Raw genomic sequence first — 8242 nt, 5'->3', positions numbered from 1 at the left:
TAATCAGGGAATGAAATCTGGATAGTCTAAACCAAATTTAAAAGTAACAATCAATGTGCCAAATAATGAGCAATGCAATTGGTTGACTATGAGCACTGTTAGAAGAATCACAAATACCTAAGGCTTCTCTAACAATACGACTATAAAGAGATAAATTTAGAGTCTGACTGTTAAATTTATTAACAAATAACTTTAGGAAAACCTTTCTTTAGGGCTTTTTAAAAAGCACAACCCAAAGCGAGAACCTCAACTGAAAGAGCGACGAAAGCCTCGGCAATCAAACAAGCCAAACCGATTAGCACCATTCCTTCGTGGTCATGAAAAATGGCACCGCAAGCAAAACATTCCGTCTCTGCATTTCGTGCCATGCCAACATTAACTTTGGCCGCATCTTCACAAGGCGGAGTCCACTAAGCCATAGTTTATGATTCCAATTTTTATTTAATTTCAACAGGTTCACAATAAAAAAAATTTTGTTAGAAAATTAAAATTTGCTTCAAAGTCCATTATTGATTTCATTGTATTCTTTGAAATTTTTATTTTTTTTAGAGCTATAACTTCATTAAATTACGTTATTATACTATTTTGACAGTATATAATAGTGTAACGGTTTTCTTTACTACTATAATTTAAATTATTTAATCAACATATAAACAAAATTAAATATGGAAATTACAAACCACCTTTAATAAACATATTAATAAGCGAACCTTGTATGTTGGCTTTATAATTAAAGCGTTCACTGTTCTAGATGTAACTAAGTTTGAGTCGCGCTAGTAGTATTATTGTTAAGATTTTACCTTTCTATTGTAACTTACCAAAATAAAAATTTATTTTGTCATGTTATTTTTACCAGATTTGGAGCATGATTTTAGGGTTTTAATCCATTATAGTTTGAATCAATTATATTGTGAGACATGCTTTAATAAAGTTACCGTAAATTTGATAATATGTTTACCACAATAATGGGAATTGATAAAATTTAGTCTATTTATATCGTTATATATTAACATGGTTGGTGAAATAATAAGACAATGACACGTGGTGTGTTATGTATACCACATACTAACGATATAAAGATAAGTTTTAACAGAGAAATGAATGAAATTTTAATAAAATGACTAGTTTACTCATTAATCTAACATATAAAAATTAATTTTCCTATTTTAAATAAAAATGACAAAATACAATCTGATTCCTGACATAATTCGCTTACTCTATTAGATAGAATTCCACGATGGAAACTGAAACTTCTTCAAAGAGACCCAAATTGGAGTCTTCTAGATTTTCGTAATGCATATCATAATTCGGTATTGTCAATTAATTTTATTTTTTATATTAGTGTAATAAATTTTTTTACATTGGATTCTTTTTATTGTATTAACATTTTACTTATTTTATTAATTATAGTATTGCAATGGAAGGTGAGCCTTTTCAAAGAGATTAATAACTTAGTCTTTCACCGAATTAGATAGAAAGTTCACGAGGAAACCTTCTCGCTTGTATCTATGCTAAAATCTATCCACATTATCTTTATTTATTATTGTGACTCGAGATTATGAGATCTGCTAAATGAATAATTATCTTGATTAAAACATTTATACAGTGCAACCCAATAAATATATAATTAAATGCTAAGAGATTAAGATGCATTTAATAAAGGCATCCCAATTATAGAATTTAAAATTTGATTAAGCGATCAAAATTTTTAAATTTGAATAGAACATTGATGAATCTTATATAATGGATTAAAAGGTAATTTTTCTTGTTTTATATGTCGATCATATGATGTGAAGACACTACCATTGGTTAAATTGTAGTTGACAATTTAACATGAAAAACTTAGATGAAACTAATTATATTTTGAAGATTTAGGCTATAAATTGGTATCTAAATTTTTTGGATACCAGGAATGCACTTTTTGTCCAATGATTGAAAGGAATTGCAACCCTTCTTGAATATGAGTTTATATAACAATACATAATAATACGATATAACCTTTTTTTTAAATAAAGTACCTGATGCATTTATTAAAAAATTGAAAACACTAAACAATACCTTAAAGCCCTTCATCTCGTCCACCTGTCAAACAAATAGCAGACTGAATGGGAGGTGCCTTGGGCTCCTAAAAAAATAACAATTTGAAATGGGAAACCAAAACGTCTTAAACAATATTGTAATACCCAATTTTTACCCGAGCCCAATTAAAACTAAAGTCTAGATTACATCAAACCCAAACCCACCTAGCCCTAACAATTTTCAACAGCAGCCCTAGGCAGCTTTTGTGCCTCAGCGCCGCAGCAACCGCAACTGCCCACGTTCTTCCCTCGCAACAATGCCCTACGCTGCAGCAACTGCCCATCACTCCCACGTCGCTTCACCCATGATCAGCAGCTTCGCACAACGCCGTTTCTACCTGCAATAAACCACAAACAGTGGGAGTGTCTAAAGGGGAGCAAATTGTAAAAAGGAGTTGGCTATAAAAAGCCAATGGATTTCTGTAAAAAGGGGTTGGCAAATTTTTGTATTGAAAAACATTAAAAGGAAAATACAAGAGAGAAAAACGTTTTTGAAGGTGACAAATTTTGGCTTTGTTTCTTCTGTTCTTTTTACTGTTTTTATTTTTATTTTGTTTTCTTTCTTTTGTTTCTTAAAACAACAAAAACAAAAGAAAGGAGGGAAGTTCTTACCGGTGACAAGCGTGCCGTCGAGGTGCCATTGTCGTTGTCATTGTGGCCGGTTGGGAACAGATTTGAAAGGGCAAAAGGAGGGCAACGGCGTGATTGAAAAATGGCAGAGGAGAGTTTTTTCTTTTAGGGTTTGAAATGGGTTTTATTGGCTGCAAATGTAATGGGATTTTATTTATGGGTTATTTATGCTTTTAATCCTTCCATTTTATCCTATCATTTCAAAATCATTGTTGTTTGTTTTCAAATTTTTCCATGAAACATTATTAATGTTTTGATTTAATCCAATATGGCGCAATGCTTTAGATTGGTTGGGTAAATTGTTTTTTTGGTCCCTCCCCTGGTTGCACATGTTTAAATTACTCCCTTGTTTAATTTTCAAATTCGGCTCACAAATTCTGTTTGGCTTTTTAATTTAGTCCTTAATTTGTTTTTTTAGTTTTTTTATATATATATTGTTTATATTATTTTTTAGTATAATTAATTATATTATTATTATTGTATGAGTATATGTGTGCATATATATATGTTAATATATATTATATAAATGTTTTAAATATATATATATAGTGCGTATATATTTTATTATCATATTTTTATATAATTTATATATATTATATACATTTATATTTTATAATATTTATACTTTCATATTTTATAATTTGTTTATACATTCTTTATAATATATATATATATATATATATGTACTTTCTAGAATTATTATAAGTTTTGCTTGGTTGGTGGTTGCTTTGTTTGGTGTATTTTATTTTCTTATATATGTATATTATACATACCTGTTTTAATATATGAATATACATGTTTTAGAATCTATTTATGTATCGTATTTATATTTTGAGGATGCATATATACACATAATTTAAATTAAAATATTTGTTTCATATTGCATTAACATTTTTAACATATTTTAAAATACATATTGATTTTGTCAAAACATTAAAATCATTTTTATGATTCAAAGATTTTAAAATAAAACAATATTCAAAGTTAGGGATTTTCGAGGAAAATTAAGCCCTAACGTATTGGGTTCCGATTTTCTTTGTTAATTCCAAATAACCGAGAATATTCGTTATTTAAAATATATAAACAAAATCATTTTCGGGAATTCAATATGTTATGTCCTAACGCATTGGGCATGACATATTGCTTTCTCGAAATGAAGATTTTCTTTAAAAAATTAATGGAAAACGATATTCAAAATTCGGGGATTTTGAGAAATTGTACCCTAACGTATTGGGTCTCAATTTCTTCGCATGACTTGAATAATTGATTATCCTTTTCAGATTTCAAAATTTGAGTTTAACAAAATCTTTTTAATTTTCGACACCAAGACATTAAATAATCAATTTGGTATCGATTTTTGGGCGTTACGAGTGTGCTAACCCTTCCTCGTGCGTAACTGACTCACGAACCTATTTTCTCAAAATTCGCAGGCCAAAATTATTTTTAAGGTGAGCCGATCACACCTCAATCAAGGATCGGTGGCGACTCCAATTTTTGTTTTCAAAGTCGATAATAAGTTCTTTTTTGTTTTCAAAAAAAATGGTTTCGACAGCTTGGCGACTCCGCTGGGGACTCTTAGAGAGTCGAGCCATAAATTGATTATTTTTGTCTTTTTATCGAAAATTAAAGTTGTTTTAAATCATGATTTTCCCTTTTGCATTCATTGGTTTTATCATATGCTTGCTTGATTGATCTAAGTCCGTTAGTTTTTTTTACATTTTTGCATTTCATAGTCAATTTTACCCTTCTAAGTGGGAGTGAGAAGCTAGTCCTTCGTGAGGTTTTCACCTCCGTGCAGGGTAGTGGATCGCTTTCGGGATACATCCGTACCTATGTCTTCGTGAGATTTTCATCTCCGTGTAGCCATAGGGAAATGTATTCCCCTGAACCGAACTCGGTCTATATGAGCCTATAATGGGTGAGGATCGAGGAATCTGCTGGTTCAGGTACCCTTGCCCTAGAAACCAAACTTCATATAGTGAACCTTAGGAACTTGCCCTAGGTAGAACTATGCCAAACTCCTAGAGGTCACCCGAGTAGGTACTCTATTTATTTTCTTGTTCGTTTTTGTTTTGTACTAACCCATTTTGTTTTGTTTTGATTATGATTGCATTGCAATTTGCATCTTAGAAAAGAGATGTTGATTCAAGTTCGATTACTAACTTAGAAAGCTTGGCATGGAATATGGATTTCTTGATAAAATGGAAGATGATACAGTTGCCCGAATATATCCCGAGAAACACGAGAAGGGCGATGGAAGAGTTCATGACTTTACTTCATGGCCCGAGGATTCAAGCTAATTATTCGAGAGCTGTCGACATTCCAACTTCCTTAAAGAAGCTGATAAGCCTTACGGGGATGGGCAGACGTTGGATTATAACCAAGAGCAAGCAAAAAGGAGCTAGTAGTGGTGTTCATTAAAAATTTGCGATACTTATCTTAAACATCCAGATGAAGTAAGAGGTCGATGTTTCTTGGAGTATGAGGGCGAGGCCGTACATGCATCCGTTTTATGTAAAGAAGTTTGTCTTCTAGTGAAGTTTTCTAAATGGAATTGAATCAGAATCAACGTCTCTTTATGCATTCATTTCATGCATTCGCATTACATGACATCATATGCATTAAAATCCACTAAAAAGGCCTAATTGAGTAAAATTATTTCAGTTAATTTGGAAAACCAACACCCTCACTGCACCCAAGCAAAGATTAGAGAAATGGACCAAATGTTGGAGAAATTAGAACAAATGTAAATGCAAATGCAGGAGCAATTGACCAAATTTCAGCAAGATATGAGAGATCAGTTGTTAGAATTCCAAAGAAATATAATGTGCCAGCTAACCCAGTTATTGGCTAAAGGGTTAGAAAGAGGAAAGACCCCAGTGGTCCACTTTGGGGATAATAATGAGGACCCTACATATCCTTCAGGCTTTAACCCAACAAATACCCAAGCACAACCAAATGCATATCCACAAAGGGTAATTGTTAACATCCGTCCCCAATATCAGACCAGCACCCCGACACAGGTGAATTTCCAGGCTGGCTCAGGTTCCAACTCGATGGGCAATTTAACTAATCCTGTTGTCATTGATGATCAAGCAGAAACAGAACAAGCGAGGGTGGAGTTCCCAAAATAGTTTAAAGATCGTTACAAATGGAAAGAGCGAGAGTGGAACTCTCAAATCAATACTTTAAAGGCCCCAAGGAAGAAGGGGAATAATGAGGATAATGTAGGTAGATATAAAAAGGGTCACTCAAAACCAATCACTGTGGGCCGACCAAAGACAGAAATCACTAGCCGTCAGAGCCCTTTAAAGCGAGAATCTTACATGAAGACAAATACAGAAGGGCTTCAGTTCACGCCTTTATCGATGTCATATAACGAGTTGTATCAAAGCCTATTTAATGCAAATGTGGTGTCCCCCTTCTATTTGAAACCAATGTTTCCCCCATTTCCTAAATGGCATAATGTAAATGCTTAGTGTGAATACCATGCAGGAATTGCGGGGCATTCGATAGAAAATTGCACCGCTTTCAAGAAATTGGTTGAAAGGCTCATCAATATGGACATTGTCCTATTTGAGGATTCATCGAGTGCAGAAAATCTGCTACCCAATCATATTGATAATGGGGTGAATGCGATGTATGAAAAAGTGTAGGGGAACGTTCACATCAATGCCATACATGAAGACACAATTGAAAAGGGACCTTATTAGATATCTATCCTTATAAACTTGAGAGTGTCCTAAATAATCGGATTGTAGAAGAAATCTCTATAGTATTTAGAGCTTGCTTAGAGTAATGTTCAAAACACACTTATTGCTTTTAGCCTAGAGGCAATAAGAATTATTTTGTGAAATAGGCTCATGTCTGAATGTTGTTATTTTAATGAAATGCGCCATTGTGATCATTTTTGAACCAATATTCTTTCAGTCTGTCTAAATAGTTATTCTTTCATTCCTTTGGATTTTCTTCGACATCATTCATTCATTCATAATCATATTGTACATATAGTTCTTAATAAATTTATACATTCTTTTGTATATTTTTTGGTATTTATTATGGGCCCCCAGATATCAATGACATGAATGACACTGCTACAGACTCAGAATTTCCTTTTGAGCGAGGCATGTGTTTAGAGGGATTTCATGACCTTGAAAATGACATAGATTGTAGCTTATCTCCAGACTTGTTGAGGATGGTAGAACAGGAAGAGGAACAATTTTTACCTCCTAAGGGGACGATGGAGACTATGACTTTGAGGGAACATACATGACTGGAGAAACAAAGCAATACCTTGTTGAGTTACTTTAAGGGTTCAAAGATGTCTTCACATGGTCATACCAAGACATGCTCGGGTTAAGCACTGATATTGTAATCTGAGTAATAGCACGATGTCAAAAATTTGCAGTATGTTCAGGATTAACATTATGAACGATGCAGTTAGAATTCTTTGCCGGGGCAATGCCTTCTTCTTTGGCTCATCATAGTTTTGCCCGTTGAAGTCAAGTTGTCATTTTTCTGTATTTTTGTTGGATTTCATCCTAATTGAAGAGGAAGATCTAAAATTTTCTTGTCATAGTTAAATTTTGGCCCAAAAGGCTCTATGAGAGAAACCTGATACCAAAGAAGATCTTTCGCATACAAAATAAAAGTGGAAGATCTTATGAGGAAGACCTTATCTGGAATAATATTGATTCTGATCGAAAAGGATGATCAGGACTTGCCTAATCCTATGAGTTCAGATTCAATGCAAAAAAAAATCAAAGAAGAAGAAAAAAGAACAAAAAACAAAAAACAAAAAAAAACCTCTACCAAGGCAATGTCTTTCTCTTTAGCTTATCACAGTTTTTCCATTGAAGTTAAAATTCTTTCTCTTAGGGTATTGGCTGAGCTGAAGTAGGATGAGGATCCAATCTCGATACGATCAGTTGAACTTATTTGAAGGAAATAGACTAAAAGCTATTCGTCATGGCCAGATGTACCAAAAACGGATGATGCGAGCTTGCAACAAAAAATGGTTCATCCCAGAGAATTTCACGAGGGAGACCTGGTATTGAAGAATATCCTTCCTTTACAAAAAGATTTTAGAGAAAATGAATGTCAAGTTGGGACTGTCCTTATGTTGTAAAGAAGACCTTTTCTGGAGGAGCACTGATTTTGAGTGAGATGGATAGTAAAAACTTGTCTAATCCTGTAAACTTAGAATCAGTCAAGAAATATTTTGCTTAAAGAAGGAGAGGACCAAGGTAAAAACCTACAAAGGGTACTTTGAGTCACAAAAAAAAAAAGAGAGAGAAGAAAAAAAGATGTGAAAAAATAAAAATAGAAAAATGAAAAATGGAAAAAGTAAAAATGGAGAGGCTAGGGTAAAAACCCGCAAAGGGCGCCTTAGACCAAAGGGGATTTGAGTTGAAAACCCGAAAAGGGCGGCTCAAATTTTGATAAGATTGGGGCATGAGGTAATCAGAGCAGCTCAAATTTTGATCAGATTGGGGCATATGGTGATCTTGCTATGCCTGAATCAGTAGGAAAGG

At 33.3% G+C, this 8242-nt stretch overlaps 1 long non-coding RNA gene across 1 annotated transcript; it reads right to left on the bottom strand.

Moving 5' to 3' along the window:
• Positions 1–1999: 1999 nt before the first annotated feature.
• On the bottom strand, positions 2000–2912 carry LOC105784615 (uncharacterized). The gene is made up of 2 exons (XR_001130596.2): positions 2691–2912; positions 2000–2416 (listed from the first exon to the last, which is right to left on the bottom strand). It is a non-coding gene; the product is annotated as an uncharacterized LOC105784615 (long non-coding RNA).
• Between the last annotated feature and the right edge of the window lie 5330 nt (positions 2913–8242).

The sequence above is a fragment of the Gossypium raimondii genome, chromosome 13 (assembly GCF_025698545.1).
Source record: "Gossypium raimondii isolate GPD5lz chromosome 13, ASM2569854v1, whole genome shotgun sequence".
Classification (NCBI taxonomy): domain Eukaryota; kingdom Viridiplantae; phylum Streptophyta; class Magnoliopsida; order Malvales; family Malvaceae; genus Gossypium; species Gossypium raimondii.
The sequence above is the reverse complement of the archived record's forward strand: the minus strand, read 5'-3'. Positions and strand labels throughout refer to the sequence as shown.